We start from the raw sequence: 17,422 nt of genomic DNA on the forward strand, positions 1-17,422 counted from the left end.
ACTGGCATGGTCCTGAGGTCATAAAGACAGTAATGATTAGGTTGAGTACACTGATTCCTGAGTTATGACAGTGCCCGACATGGGGTGAGGTGGGGGTATAATGTATCTTATAAATTTTATTAAATGTCCTTCACCTTCTAACATCTGGCCTCTAGATGAAAGGCCTGAGTGCACGTAGATGATCACTGGAGAAAAGTGGAATTTAAAGCTACTTGAATGGAGCACATTGATTTTATGGTAGCACAGGGAGAGCAACAATCCTGCATCTGCGGAGGGGACACCTTAGAACCAACAATCCTGCATCTGCGGAGGGGACACCTTAGAACCTAGGAGGTGTGAAAGAAAGTGGGGCGTTAATGATCTTTTGTCTTTCAGAGCCACTCCTGGAGCCTTCCTCATGGAGTAAAAACATCCTGATGCAGTTCTGCAAAGGGCAGCAAGATGCTAAAATTTAAATGATTCTTGGATTTGCCATCTCCCATCAAAAGTTGCTAACCATAATTTGATCACCATTCTCCTTAACCTTACTGAGAAGTCATCAGAAACATTAGGGGAAGGCCCCAGCTCCTGTACCTCTCATGCAAAACACCTGTCCACACCTTTGTAGGTCTTCCCTACCCCCAACCCTACCTCTGTCACTAGGTCATTCCATGGGATGGATGAATGCCATCTGGTTGGCGGTGTAAACAAATATAATAGGTTGGAATGAGTGCTCTCAGGCAATAACTTCAAAAACACATGCTGACACAAACAAACATAACTGTCCCTTCTGTTTCTGAGGGAAACCAGTGAATAAAAGAAAATCCTCAAGCAAGATTTACCTAAGATTGCAGGGACCCTAAGATTTATCATCTGGCCAGGGGGCCACGTTTGAGGCACTGTCCACCTGTATCCACTGGTTGATGTAGGTGATACTAGGAGTGAGCAATGATTGTAATGAGCACTTTCCCTCCAGGGTACCAAGCATTAACCTGTTTAACAAGGCTTCTGTAGAAGCCGGACATTAACCTGCCTTCTCCCAAGTCCAATATAATTTGCACCTCTAAGAAGGATAAATGACTCGTAGACTATGCACACTCTTCAGGTAGTTTATTCTTACCATGGGAGCCATCCAATTAGAAAAGATGGCAAGAAATGTGTCTCTACCTTTAGCTGAAGTTATCAATTAACCACCTTGGACATATAAGGCATTTAGATAAGTTCCAACTCACTGGTCAGGATTGTGAGAAAAGACAGTATTACCCAACACTTCCTTCTTTGGAGCCGAGGTGTACCTCTGTAGTCACTAATACATTCCACCATCACCGAATTAATTCTTCTGGCCAAGTGCAAAAGTCAATATACGGAACCCTAGAGAAAGTCACATTTCTTTCTAAGATAGAGCTTGAATGGGATTTTTTTTATACTTAGCTGAGTCGGGGACCCTGTGGGAACATAGTTGAGGTCAATACTCAGGTTCGTCCCAATCCTGCTGCTTGCAGTCTTATTGATAAAACGGTCTTAATTAAATACTGTATAGGACAAATTGAACTTATTGAAGTCCAGTCTCTCTGTTGAGGAGATTAACCCAAGTGGCCTCTAAAGTACCAGCATACTTGTGAAAATTTGAGTTTGGCCAAGAATGTGAAGGGCTGATGGATGGAATTTGGGGGGCAGCAGTCTTCCAGGACTCTGAGAATCCCTGTATGTTTTTGCTGAGTGTGACTCACTGCAAGGCTTCTCTATCTCCTGAACTAGTCACATAAGCAACCAAGTAGATCGAGTTGACCTACTTTAGGACAACCATGAAACTTCTCATTCCCCAGTAAATCCCCAGCAGGAGGGGATTTACTTGTTTGTTGTTTGTGATAACGTTTGCTGCTTGTCTAAAAAGTGCTGGGTTCCTGGCCCTGAGTCCTTCAGCTGTGAAATAAACCCACTGCATGTGTAGCATCCATCTGGGCCAATTGCACTCCCAGTGGGACTTGGGAGGCAAGGCAGATAGGCACAAATATGTGGATGCTCACATTGCTTGCTGTTTACATAAATAATAAAGTTGTTAGTCTCCAACCCAGAAGAGGCCATAGCGTGTTTCCTGCCAGTATCCATGGAATGGTGACAGGGTGAATTTTAATTTGTAAGTAGGGTAAAATCAATTCTCAGAAACTTCACAATTGAAAGAAACAACATGCATTTTGACAAGAACATAACTGCATTTTACTTATTTCATAATCATGTTCCAATGAAGGAAAAAAACCCATAAATATATCCTTATAATTTGGCAAAAGGCACACTAGCTAGAAAGCAGCTGCACTAGGATTTGAACCAGATAATGTGGATACAGAGCATGTATATTTAAATACTTATCTATATATCTCTATAAGCTGATGCATTTTTAAAGTAATGGGATATTTTGCATTTTATTTAGTAAAATTTCCATGTCTACTTTACATAATTCTGTGTATAACCCACTAAGCATCAAATTTTTTTAAGTCCTGTTTTCTAAGTTAGTAATCACTTTACCTAAACCTGACATATATGATCACTATTCTCTTTAATTTGCATATGATATAAAAATGTTTTTTAAAGCAAAATATTTAATTGTAACTTGCCCATTTTAGGTGTCATGATCACTTAAATATAAGAAACAAAACAGATGAACAAAAACTGAGAGAGTTTGTGCCCAAAGAACAGAGTTTCAAGAGATACTAAAATGAGCTCTGCAGCCTGGAAGGAAAAGACAAGGGCAAGAGACTTATAGAATAGTGTAGAAATGAAGAATATTAGTAAGGGTAACTAAAAGTGTAAAAAGATAAACAATAATAAGATATGGCAATGGAAAGTCAATGGATAAATTAGATGAAGTAATTAATGCCTTTACAGTAATAACATTGAATGTTAATGGATTGAAGTCACCAGTCAAAAGGTATAGGCTAAGAGAATTGATCAAAAATACGAGCCATCTATATGCAAACTATTAGAGATTTGCCTTAAATGCAAGGACACAATCAGGCTAAAAGTGAAAAGTTGGGAGAAGATATTAACAGTAACCAAAAAAACACCTAGAATAGAGATACTGATATTGTACAGAATACATTTTAAATGCAAAACTGTTATGAGATGAAGAAGATCATTATATATTAATAAAGGGGCAATTCAGCAGGAAGACATAATAATAAATATTATGCACCTAACACAAGTTCCCCAAAATTCATGAGACACACACTAGCAAAAGTGAAGGAAGAAAGAGACATCTCTACAATAATAGCTGGAGACTTCAATACACCACTCTCAGCATTGGTTAGAACATATGGACAAAGGGTAAATAAGGAAACAGAGAATTTAAATACTATGATAAATGAACTAGACCTAACAGACATTTATAGAGCACTACATCTCAAAAGAGCAGGATATGCATTCTTCTCAAGTTCTCATGGATCCTTTTCCAGAATAGACCATATGTTGGGTCACAAGACAAGTCTCAATAAACTTAAAAGACACAAAATTCTGCAAAGCACTTTATCCAATCATGATGGAATGGTGGAAATCAATGAGGCAGGAAAGGGAAAAGTCACAAATATATGAAAAATAAACAACACACTCAAATAATCAGTGGGTCAAAGAAGAAATTACAAAAGAAATCAGTATATTTCAAGATGAATGAAAATGAGAACACAACATATCAAAACCTCTGGGATACAGGGAAGGCAGTGCTGAGGGGGAAATTTATAGCCTTCAATGCTTACATTAAAAAAGAAGAGCTAAAATTGAAGATTTAACTGCACATCTGAAGGAACTAGAAAACAAACAGCAAATTAATCCCAAAGCAAGCATAAAGGAAGAAAGAACAAAGATTAGAGCAGAAATAAATCAAATTGAGTACAAAAAACAATAGAATCAACAAAACCAAAGTTGATTCTTCGAGAAGACCAAAAAAAATGACAAACTTTTAGCTAGAATGACAAAGAAAAAACGAAAGAAGATGCAAATAAAGAAAATCAGAAATGAGAAGGGGGACATTACCACTGACCCAGCAAAAAATAAAGGAAATCATATTAATAACTCTTTTATATATGAACCCTTTTTATGTATGTGTGCCAACAAACTAGATGATGTAGATGAAATGAATAAATTCCTAGAAACACACAAATGACCTACACTGACCTTAGAAGAAACAGATGATCTCAACAAACCAATCACAAGTGATGAGATTGAATCAGTCATCAAAAACTTCCCAAAAATGAAAAGCCCAGGACAAGATGGCTTCACAGGTGAATTTCAGCAATTATTCAAAGAAAATCTAACAATAATCTCATTCAAAATTTTCCAAAAAAAACTGAATAGAAAGGAATACTACCAAACTCATTCTATGAAGTCAATATTAATCTAATACCAAAGCCAGACAAAGAAACTATGATAAAAGAAAATTATAGACCAATTTCTTTAAGGAATATACATGTAAAAATTCTCAAAAAAGACTTGCTAACCGAATCCAAAAGCATTAAGAGAAATGCATCACAATCAAGTGGGTTTTATCCCAGGTAGCAAGGGTGATTCAAAACAAAAAAAATAAATTAGTGCAATATGCCAAAATAATAAATTGAAGAAAAATCACATGCTCACCTCGATTGATTCAGAACTCTTTTTGACAAAATACAGCATCCTTTCTTGGTAAAAGCTCACCAAAAGATAGGACTAGAAGGAAACTTTCTCAACTTGCATATATGAAAAACCCACAGCTAACATTGTACTCAACAGTGATAGACTGAAAGCTTTCTTTCTAAGATTCAGAATAAATCAAGGATGCCCACTGTCAGCACTGTTATCCAATATTCAATATTGTGGAAGGAGTGCTAAAGCTAGAGCAATTAGACAAGAAAAAGAAATAAAAGGCACCCAAGTAGGAAAGGAAGAAATAAAACTTGTGCTATTTGCTGATGATACGATCCTACACCTAGAAAATCCTGAACAACAAAGTTACTAGAACTAATAGAGTTCAGCAAGGTGATGGGATACAAGATTAATATGCAAAAATCAGTAGTGATTCTATACACTATTAATGAGTAACTTGAGGAGGAAGTCAGAAAAAAGCTACTGGAACTAAAAGAGTTCAGCAAAGTGGTAGGATACAAGATTAATATGCAAAAATCAGTAGTGTTTGTACACACTGTTAATGAGCAATCTGAGGAGAAAGTCAGAAAATAATTCCATTTACAAACGCAATTTAAACAATCAAATATTATTTAGGAATAAAGTTAACCTAGGACATAAAGGACCTGTATCCAGAAACTACAAAACATTGCTAAAAGAAACCAAAGAAGGGAAGTGGATTCAGCTCAATGGATAGAGCATCCACCTACCACATGGGAGGTCCAGGGTTCAGGCTTCCTGGGTTCCTCTCTTCCTGGGGCTTGTTTCTCTTTGTGCTCATCTTCTCTGCTTTCTCCACAAGGCCTGCTGAAGACTATCAGGTGAACAACTCATCTCTCTTCCCCTGGCATCTGCCTGTGTTTAATGGAGACTTCTCTCCTTCCTCATGTATTTGCTTCTCTGTGTGTTTATCTCCTGGGGTCCAGGATCAAACTCCAACTAACTCTTCTGCCAATATCATTTACTCTGTGAGTTTCTGCTCCCTTGGTGAGTGGGGACTCAATGTCCTACTGAGATGGCCCAATCGAAGCCTGAAGCATTATTTAATCAAGTAAAAGTGAAACCTCTGAATTCAATATAATCTAATAGGCCCAGAAGAATGGACCAGTTTACAAACATAATCTAGTATCTATTTTGGGGATTCTTTAACAGTATCAAACTGCTACAGACCCTCACCTATATGGTCAAGTGATTTCGACATGGCTATCAAACCTAACCTGCTTGATCAGAACAGTCTATTAAAAAATACGGTGCTGGGAGAACTCAATATCCATAGATGAAAGAATGACAGAAGACCCCTTTCTCACACCTTACACAAAAATAAACTGAAAAATGTATTAAGGACGTAAAGTTAAAGTTAGAACCATAAAACTACTAAACAAAATGTAGGGAAACATCTTCAATATCTGTGGTAGGTGGTGGTTTCTTCAACTTTACACCCAAAGAATAAGCAACAAAAGAGAAAAATAGATGAATGAGACCACCTCAAAGTTAAACACTTTTGTGCTTCAAATAATTTTGTTAAGAAGGTGAAAAGTCATCATAATCATAGGGAGAAAATTTTCAGAAACTACATACAGACATAGGTTTGATCTGTATGTTTTATAAGAGGTCATATAACTCAATTACAAAAAGACAAGCAACTCAATTAAAAAATAGGCAAAAGACTTGAAGAGAATTTTTCCAAAGAAGAAATAAAAAAGGCCAAAAAGCACATGACAAGATGTTCAACATCATTAGCTGTTAGGGAAATGCAGCTTAAAACTACAATGAGATATCTTTTCACACCTTACAGAATGGCCCTTACTAAAAAAAGAAAAACAAAATATTACAAGTGCTAGAGAAGCTGCGGAGAAATAAGAACACTCCTTCACTGATGGTGGGAATGTAAAATGGTGCAGCCTCCGTGGAAGACAGTGTGATAGTTCCTCGGGAAGCTAAATATGGAACTGCCATATGATCCAGGAATCCCACTACTAGTATTACATTCAGAAAAACTGAAAGCAAGGGTGTGAATAGACATTTTCACACCAATGTTCACAGTGGCATTATTCACAATTGCTAAAGGATGGAAACAATCGAGGTGTCCATCAACCAATGAATGAATAAACAAAATGTGATATATACATATGATAGAATACTATTCAGCTATAAGAAGAAACGAAGTTGGGATGCATATGAGAACATGGACAAACCTTTACGACATTATGTTGAGTGAAATAAGCCAGATGCAAAAGGACATATATTCTGTGGTTTCACTAATAAAAGCTAAATATGATGAGTAAACTCATGGAGTTAAACTATAGGGTATAGGCTACTAGGAGATAGAATGCAGGTTGATAAGTAGGAGCTGATGTGAATGTATGTAGAAGGTTTAATAAGCGGGACTGTCCCAGGGTCCACAAGATGGAGGAATAAAATATGGATTAGAGTGGACTTACTGTTATTCTACTATAGAACTATTGTGACTAGTACTGGAAGAAATTGTAGCACTGATGTGGAGAACGTGGCCACGGTAGTTGCTGAGGGCAGAGAGAGGGAAGAAGAGATGTGTTGTGGGGCATTTTCAGGACTTGGAGTTGTCCTAAATGATACTGCAGGGACAGATGCTGGACATTATATATCCTGCCATAACCCACTGAATGGACTGGGGGAGAGTGTAAATCACAGTGTGAATTATAATCCATGCGGTGCAGCAGTGCTCCAAGATATATTCACCAAATGCAATGGATGTGTCACAGTGATGAAGGAGGTTGTTGATGTGGGAGGAGTGTGTGTGGGGGTGGGGGGTATGTGGGAACCTCTTATATTTTTTAACCTAACTTTTTTGTGATCTATGTATCTTCAAAAAAATACAATAAAAATGCTCATAAAAATAATGGGGGGAATAAAATCTTTTTTTAAATAAAGGACTGTAAATGTGGCAAAATGGTTAGTTTGTGGTAATACATTAGAGTGAGTATAATCAACACTGCTTACTTATAAATGTGATTGTGGCTGAAAGGGGTAGTGTAGGCAGGTTAATGTCAGTTGAAAGAAACCTAAAGATGATCTAGGAACTGTGCAACAATGATTTTGGTGGTGGATGATGGCCGTTAACAGTACAAATACAAGTAAGTTCCTCTATTACAAGGTTTTAAGAATGTAGAAATACATTGGAAATTACAGCTAATATAATGTACAGACTACAGTTCACAGTAACATTGTAACATTTTAAGGCAATGGCAAAGAAAGCAGTATATCAATGCTAAGGGTCAATAATGGGGGATATTTTAATTTTCCTTTGTATTCATGAAAACGTTCTGAAATGTACTGTGCCCATACAACACAACTCTGTGATGAAACAGAGCTACTGAATAAGGATTTCACAAGGCAAGGGACTGTATAACACAGTGAACCCTGAGGTGGATGATGGACTGTGATGGACAGTAAAAATATGTGAATGTTCTCTCATGAACTGTAACAAATATCCATTACTAATACATGGTGTTGGAAATAGGATGGTTTGTATAAAAAATATACCAAATAGTAGCTATGGACTATATAGATAGCAGTAATCTTATGATACTGTTCTTTCATTATTTTTAAGAAATGTGTTACAACAATGTAAGGTGTTGGTGTCGGAATCCTATATTGTATGCATGATTGTTTTGTTAACAATACTATATTGTATGCATGATTGTTTTGTTAACTCACAGCTTCTCAAATAAAAATAAAAAGTTCAAAAATACTTTCTGAAACAGAAAAAAAAAGCTTACAGATACTTACTTAGGACTACAAAATAGATCAACTTCACAAGACTTCCCCTTCATCTTAGCTTGAAGTTGTTACACTCTGAAGTTTTTCCTCCTCTCCAACGCTTATACCATTTCAGCAATTGAGCTACCCCAGACAGTTGGCACCACCTCATGAACACAAGAAGAAATTAACCATAACTTCCTTTTAGTCCTCTCTTTAGTATGTTAGGTCAGCGTATATATACAAAACACTGTACACACACCCCTAAACTTTTATTTTTTGCCAGTTATTAAATCCCCCTCTCAATCTGAAGCACAGCAGCACCACCACCCCAAAATCCTCAGGAATGAGAAATGAACAAACCTAAGGGGAGAATGCAACTGTGGACTAAAGCAGACTTACTATTGTTCTAACAGAAGAACTTAGAACATTGATATAAAGATCGTTGTTACCAGAGGTTCTGAGGGGAGGGAGAGGGAAGAATAGGTGGAGCATAAATCATTTTTAGGGTATTGGAATTGTTCTGCATGATATTGCAATGACAGATACAGACCATTATAAAGATTGTCAATCTATAAAACTAAAAAGTGCAAAATGGAAACCATAATGTAAACTACAGACCTTGGTTAGTAGCAATGCTTCAGTATTTGTTCACCAATTGTAACAAATGTACCACAATAATGTAAGATGTTATTAATAGGGGGAAATGTGGGGGGGGAGGAGGTGGGGTATATGGGAATCCTCTATACTTTTTAAAAAAATTTATCCACCGCCCCCCCCCCACCACGGCTTCCTTGCTGTCTGCTCTCTGTGTCCATTCACTGCACGTTCTTCTGTGTCTGATTATCCATCTTTGTTGCATCATCTAGCTATGCCAGCTCTCCATGGGCATAGACCATCTATGGAGAGCTGAGGCCAACTTGCCTTCACAAGGAGGCCCTGGGACACGAACCCAGGGCCTCCCAAATGGTAGACGGGAGTCCAATCGATTGAGCCACAGCTGCTTCTCTCCCCTATACTTCTTTATTTATATATATTTTTTAATTTATTGAAGGATATCACTCATACATAAACATATGTAAACAATAACTGTATAATAATAATTGTGAACTTACAGAACAAATATATATAACTCCATACAGGACTCTCATAACTCATCCTACCGCCAATAACTTGCACTGTTGTTAAACCTTTTTAAGTAATGATTAAAGAGCATTGTCAAAATATTACTACTAAACAAAGTACAATCCTATTATTATCTATATAACATTTACATATGAACATACATAAACAATTAAGTGTATGGTAAAAGCTGTGAACTTACAAAGCAAACATGCATGACATCATACAGGGGTCCCACATATCAACCCTCCACCAACACCTTGCGTTGTCATGAGACGTTTGCTACAAATTATGAAAGAATATTGTCAAAATCTTACTACTAATCATAGTCCTTATCTTACATTGGTGTGTTTTTCCCCCAACCCACCATATAATTATTTTTAAAATACAGTTTTTTAAATGACAGAAGTTGTAAACTTATAAAACAATCATGCACATGTGCAGAATTCCCAAACAACTCCCCTCTATCAACACACCACAATATAGTGTGTCATTTGCTACAGATAAAATAACATCATCTGATTGTTACCATGTCCATAGTGTACACTTGGATGACATTTTCCATACTGCCTCAGTGTCAACACAGTACATCTTTTGCATAGATGCAAGAATATTATATTATTACTACTAACCACAGTCCATAGGTAACTCTAGCTGTATTTTTCCCATGCTTATCCACATTCTCAATACCCTGCAGTAGTGATAAACATTTGCTCTAGCTAACAAAGGACACTCTTGCATCTGTACCATCAACCACAATTCTTGTTCACCTCTTGATTTACTGTGCTATCCAGTTCCTAGATTATCCTCTAGCATTCTGTCAACTGGCATTTACATAACTAGACTACGATTTTCAGTCACATCCCCATTTATAAACTAGCTGTTACTCACTACTGTCTGTTACCATCCACTCTATACATTTCCACACTTTTACATTAGAGCAAATTAAACTTTTTACATATATTAAACATCAGTAGTCCATTCAGTCTTCCTCTTATCTCCTTTAAGAATCCACCACCTACCACCAGGTCTTGAAGATATTTTCCAATAATTTCTTCTAGAAGTTTTATGGTTCCTGCTTTTATTTTTAGTTTTTTGATCCATTTTGAGTTAATTTTTGGATAAGGTGTGAGATAGGGGTCCTCTTTCCTTCTTTCAGCTATGGATGTCCAATTCTTTCAGCACTATGGATTGTTCTGCCTGAGTTGTGTGTTTGACAGGCTAGTCAAATATGACTTGCCCATACCTGTGAGGGTCTATTTCTGAATCATAAATTTGGTTCCATTGGTCTATTGTGTCTGTCTTTAGGCCAGTACCACGCTGTTTCTACCACTATAGGTAGGTATTATGATTTAAAGTCTGGAGATGAGGGTTCACTTTTCCATTTTAAGATCTTTCTGGCTATTGAGGACTCCTTACCCTTCCAAATAAATTTAATTATCATGTTTTCGATTTTTTCTTTAATGGTGGTGGAATTTTTATCGGGATTGCATTAAATCTCTACATCAATTTGAGTAGAATTGACATCTTAACGATATTTAGTATTCCAGTCAATGAGCATGGAATATTCTTCCAGTTATTTGGGCTTTTTTAAAATTTGTTTTAAAATTGAGTTGGTTTTCGGAATACAAGTGCTTTACATCATTGATTAAGTTTATTCCTGACTATTTGAGTTTTATCTGTCATATCTTATTTTCACCATTCTTTTGATGCTTAGTTACTTTTATTGATATAATCTTCATTTCTAGACTCTCTTCCAGGCCCCTCTCTTCTGTCTTTTCTTTTCAGGCTCTAGCACACCCTTTAGTATTTCCTGAAAATCTGGTCTCTTGCTTAGAAATTCTCAATTTCTGTTTATCTGTGAATATTCTAATTTTGCCCCCCTTTTTGAAAGACAGTCTTGCTGGATATAAGAATCTTGGCTGGAAGTTTTTCTCTTATAGTATCTTAAATGTATCAGACCACTGTCTTCATGCCTCCATAGTTTCTGGTGAGAAATCAGCACTTAATCTTACTGGATATCCCTTATATGTTATGCACTGCTTTTCTCTTGCTGCTCTCAGAATTTTCTCTTTGCCTTTGGCATTTGACATTTTGATGCGTATGTGTCTTGGAGTTGGTCTATTTGGATTTTTTCAGATGGGAGTACATTGTGCTTCTTGTACAGGGATATCTATGTCCTTCAGTAGGGTTGGGAAATTTTCTATCATTATTTCTTCAAATATTCCTTCTGCCCCTTTTCCCTTCTGTGCTCCTTCTGGGACACCTTTAACATGTATTTTGCATACCTTTTGCTGTCATTTAGTTTCCTAAGACCTTGTTCAATTTTTTCCATTCTTTTATTCATCTATTCCTTTTATGTTCACTTTCAGAGGTCATTTCTTCAAACTCACCAAACCTTTCTTGTGCCTACTCAAATCTGCTATTACATAATTCCAATTTTTTAAAATTTCATTTATTACACTTTCATTCCCATATGCTATTTTTCTATGTATACTTTCAAGTTCTTTCTACTCATCCAGTATCTTCTTAATATCTTTAATCTCTTTACCCATCTCATTGAATTTATTAAGGCGATTTGTTTAAACATCTAGGATTAGTTGTCTCAACTCCTTTATGTCATCTGGAGGCTTATCTTGTCCATTTAACTGGGCCATAGCTTCCTGTTTCTTGGTGTGGATTGTAACTTTTCATTGGTGTCTTTGCATCTGGCTTACTAGAGTATCTTTTCTGGGTGCAGTTTTTCTCTTTAGTTTAGGGCTTCCTATCATTTCTCCCTTCCTGGTTGTGCAGTAGGATCCAAGCATGTAGTTGGTGCTGTAAGCTGTGGAGGCTCAAGCTGCCCTCATTTCCATAGGGACCAGTGAAGCTTCTTCCAACTTTCTCCGTTGCCAGGGTTAGAGACAGAGTCACAGCTGTGTGGAATAATCCAAGTGCAGGCCTAGACTGTAGTTGCCCAGAGAGACTGATGAAGCTTCATATCCCTTTCTACCCTACCTGGGGCAGGGCTGCACATGTTGGCAGCAATCTATGTAGTGCGGGTCCAAGATGACCACAGTTGACCTGGTAGACTTCTGATTTTCAGTCTATGCCAGCCAAAGTTCCCTGCAGTTACCTATATAGGCTGGTGCAGGTTTCTTCAGCCTCCTACCTGCCAGAGGCAGGGCTGAAGCCTAGGTTAGGACTGCAGGCTCATCTGAGTGAAAGAAACTTGTTTCCACAGTCACTGAGAGTTTCAGTCAGCCTGGCTTCCCCTCAGGCTGGGGGCAGAGTCAAAATGGTGGCTACTGGCCTCTTTCTGACTTGGGCTGGTTCACATCCCAGCTGTTCCCAGGGTTATATCTTAGCCAATCGAGTCTACCAATCAGCAGTCAAAATCAGCAGCCAACCATCTCCTCCTCCCCTATTTCTGGGAAATGGAGCTTCCAATTCCAACCACAAAATAACTCCTGGGGTGGCTCACGCTGCCAGAGTAGGATATGCACTGTCCTCTGCAGCTTGGCCAGTAACCTCCCAGAGAGACTGGCACAGGTCCCTGCAGCTTCCTCCCTGCTGGAGGTGGCACTGGGGCCTAGGCTAGAGCTGCAGTCTGATCTGTATGGAAATAAGCCAGTCCCCACCAGCACTGGGATGTTCAGTCCACCCCGCTTCCCCTCGTGCCAGGTGCAGAGTTAAGATGGCGGCTCCCGGCCTCTTTCTGTTTTGGACAAGCTCAAACTTTAGCTGTTCTTAGGATTATACTATAGCCCGCTGAAATTGATTTCCAACTGTCTCTTCTTCTCCCATTTGTGGGAAGTGGAGTTTTCAATTCCAGCTGCAGAACAGCTCCGGAGGCGGCTTGTGCCTCCAATGTAGAGGCACTGGCCTCTGCGGCATGGAGCGCTCTACTTAGAAGTTTTCTCTGCAGACAGGCAGTCTCCTCCTTTCACTCCTTCAAAGACATTGCAGAATGCTCTTCTGGCCTCCAAGAGCTCCCAAACAGGTGTTTCATCTAGCTCCAGAGAGCCCTGGGTGTTTGCTAACTGCCCTGTAGCAGAAGCTGACTCTGGGAGCTCCTTACTCCACCATCTTGCTTGTTCTCCCCTCCCCTCTACTTTTTGATGTAACTTTTATAAAATCAAAAACTTCTCTATAAAGCAAGTTTATTATATGGAAAAGATTCAATCTCTTTTGAACATGTACCTACAGATGTTCACTTACACACCATATTTCAATTGCAGCATGGATCTCTTAGGAAAATTGTTCATTCTTCTTACAATTCCACTCGTTAGTTCTTCAAAGTACTCAGAAGACCCCCCTTTGGAGTCTTACTCATTTTCATCAACTTTTTTTATTCTCTTATGATTATACTTGTTTTAAGATCAACTTCAAAGTTAATTTTAATTCATATTTTTTATCCTCCTCCTCTAAAATCTGTTCAGGAAATGAACTTTTGGAACTTGTAAGTTAGGGGCTCCCCATAATTTTATATTGAAATGATATAACACTGGAAAATTGATAATATATAAATATTTCATGTGATAGACTACTTATGTTTAATACTTTAAAATTTTAGGCACATGTCAAACACAATCAAGTACTGCTTCTTGTTGGGAACATGGTTCTTTGAATCAGACTGACCCAGGTTTCAACCTCAGCATCACTATTATTTTTATCATGTGAATGTAGATAAGCTCCTTAATTTTCCATTTATTTTGGTTCATTTATTAATAAAATGTGGATAAAACCTACATTACAGGTTTGGGTGATATATATATATACAGCACATTGTTAGGTATCTGCCACTTATATGTCATGGAAGAAATCATAACTATTATTAACCAAAGAGAAGTTCAGCAAAAAACTTATCATAAGAATATAGTGGATGGTTTCTCCTTCATTCTGACTCACTTGACCACTTCTCCACATTACAAAATCAGAAAATAATTTTTGCAAATTTGGACAAAGGAAGAAAATAAAGAAAAGTTTGTGTGATTGACAAGAAAAGAAAATGACAGTATCCAAAATAGCTTTACCAAAGATACATTTGATTGGATTTTTAGCTAATCTGGCACAATTTTGACTTAAATTGGTACCCTTTTCACTACTTTCTTTGAGACATCCCATAGGTCTATCCTTCTGGATTAAAAGTTTACTAACCCTTATTGGGAATCTCCTATGTCCTGAGCTATGTTTTTCACATATTAACTCTTATCATGTCTGGAAAATTACCCTTTGAAGGAGGTTTTAGTTTAATGCTTTACAAAATTAATGCTCAAAAAATAAAATGCCTTACACAAAAGCACAGCTAACAGCATTCTAAGTCTCCAACTTTGAATGGCTCTCAGGACACTGAACTCTCTTAGAAATATGAAAGCTCTTTAAAAATCAGCTGGACTACATTTACAATAAAATGCTATCATAAACATTAGTTTTAATAAGCTTTCTTCTAGTTTCAATTTTTCATCCTTCATATCAAAATATGGTACTTAAGTCATAATATTCTAAAACAAGAACAGCATTATTGTTCACCTATAACCTAATCACCATTATTTCTTCATTTTATATGACATTACAATGCAAATTCAGTATTAATTTTGACTACATTTCATTTCCATGCCACTATATATATTAAGCTATGCATGTATCTTGTCAATGAGAAATTCTAATTAATCATTTTAATTCTCAGACCAAATCCATTACAAGAAAAAATGTTGACATACCCATCCCTGTGAATGTGTGCAATTTAGTAGTCATAAATTAAGTCTGGCTTAAAATTTCAGGTTTTTGAGGTGATTATAGAGGTACAGTAATTTAGTTCAACAATAAATCTCTTGGATTGGAAATATCAAATTTCACTCTCTTCCCTTCATAGATTTAGCATTAGATATTAAATAAATACATTGCATCCTTATCAATTTTCTGTGTGTGTCAACCTTTTTTATTTCCAGTCGTTTTCTAAAACAAAACAGATTGACTTTAGCATTTTTTAATTATTCAAAAGCAAACTTATTTTTCAAGACAGATGTTCATTTAATTCAATTCTAATTCCATGAGTCACCAAACTAATAGTAAATCATTTATTCCATAATAGAGGACATGGAAAGTAAATTGTTCACTAAAGAAATTTATGTTTTGCTTCTAGAATAATATACTCTCTTAATAAACAATTCTTTTAAAATAGATTTTTAAATCCCTTTTAATTGAAATAATTCAAAAAACTTAAGGAATCTACAAATTTGGTTCCTATGTGTAATGGGGGTCATTTCCTCCATAACTTTGAGAACCAGAAGGTTAAAATTTAGTATTATTCTCAGCTATTTCCATAGTCTCATCTTTTCCTCATTAGTTCTAATAGTGGAATTGTATCACATGTGTTTGCTTTTGGGAGCCTTTATGATATTACTATAGTACATTTAATGTTAGAATGTGGGTAGCTGAATTTCAAATTCTGTAAGGCTTAAATTCATTGTGAATTCAATCCATTTCTCCCCTCACTCCAAACAGGTCAATGCATTTGAAAAGCCACTGAAAAGTCAATAATTTACCAGTATCACCTACAGACTGATATCTTATAAAACAGCTGTATGAATATGCATCTTGGTAATAAAACTATTGAGCAAATAAATTATATTAGCAAGGAAATCTGTGAGAAGGATTGAGATGGATCAATTTCTTAAAAGAATGGGCTAGTGTGTTTGTGGGGTAGAAGTGAGGATGCAGATCATTTAATGACAGATAAAAGTAATCACCTATATGCAGACATGATGCAAAGACACATTCAATCTTTTAGTCACAGTGTCAATATACTTAAAGCATAAAACCGTGATTAAAAATATGCAATCCATACATTCTTACTCTTTCTCTGAAACTCTAAATTTACTAAACAAACACAACTGTGGGGCATAAAATGTAAAAACTGGCAATATCAACTGAAACTCTCTGAGAGATGACAGGACTAAGGAGCCACGGGACCAGAGCACCAGGCAGTCATCCTCCTGCTCAGAATCCCTCAACCAAGCCATTCTGAACCATGGTTCCCACAAGAACACACATCTTCTGCCTTCATCAGCACTTTCAACATTACAGGAGAAAATGAGAAGACAAGAAGGCTGGAGGCAAAGTGCAAAAAGGAAAGTTGCTGTAAAAACAAAAACAAAAACAAAAAATGCTGAAAATCCTAACAATATACGATAGATAGCAGGTTATTACAAAAGGATGATGATAGACAATGTCCATCCCAAGAAGCAGCGTGTATCTGCAACTGAAAGCAACTACCCCATAGGATCTAAGCCCCCTCTCAATCTGAAGCAGAGTGGGCATCTCTATCCTCAAATCCTCAAGATTGAGGAATGAACAAACGTAAGAGGGGAATGCAAATATGGATGAAAGTAGACTTATTACTATTCTAGTAATAGAAGAACTTGTAACATTAATATAAAGACAATGGCCACCAGAGGTTCTAAGGGAAGGGAGAGGGAAGAATAGGTGTAACATGGGCCTTTTTTGTGACATTGGAATTGTCCTATATAATATTGCAATGACAGGTATAGGCCAGTATACATCTTGTCAAAACCTATACAATTGTTCAGGGCAAAGTAGAAAACATAATGTAAACAGTAAACTATGCTTAGGAGCAATGCTTCAATATGTGTTCCTCAATTGTAACAAACTTACCACATTGATGAAAGATGCTGGTGGTGGGAGGGTGAGGAGGGCAGATATGGCATGTGTGGGAGTTCCCTATATAATGTTTAAGTGATCTAAAGCTCCTTTAAAAATAAAGAAAAAAATTTTAAAGACACATATAAATATCTACACATTATTGCTGACTCTAAACTATGGGCAGAAAGTCAGAGCAGGAAATCAAAAGCAGCAGTTCTACAGACCCATACACTATTAATACATACTACGAAAATGGGTCTAAGGCTAATTTCGGTTTGTTTTTTTTTTC

The 17,422-nt window shown here is 36.9% G+C and overlaps 1 protein-coding gene across 6 annotated transcripts in view; it reads right to left on the minus strand.

Annotated features, from left to right (window-relative positions):
- KCNJ3 (potassium inwardly rectifying channel subfamily J member 3) overlaps positions 1-17,422 on the minus strand; it is a 172,313-nt gene that overhangs the window by 37,496 nt on the left and 117,395 nt on the right. For 3 of the 6 annotated variants that reach the window (XR_011649278.1, XR_011649276.1, XR_011649277.1), the window contains one exon: positions 8,398-8,534. The exons of the other annotated variants lie outside the window; for them this stretch is intronic. The gene's annotated coding sequence lies outside the window, so the exon portion shown is untranslated. The remainder of the gene's footprint in view (positions 1-8,397; positions 8,535-17,422) is intronic. 6 annotated transcript variants of the gene reach the window in all.

The sequence above is a fragment of the Dasypus novemcinctus genome, chromosome 7, assembly GCF_030445035.2.
Source record: "Dasypus novemcinctus isolate mDasNov1 chromosome 7, mDasNov1.1.hap2, whole genome shotgun sequence".
NCBI classification, from domain to species: domain Eukaryota; kingdom Metazoa; phylum Chordata; class Mammalia; order Cingulata; family Dasypodidae; genus Dasypus; species Dasypus novemcinctus.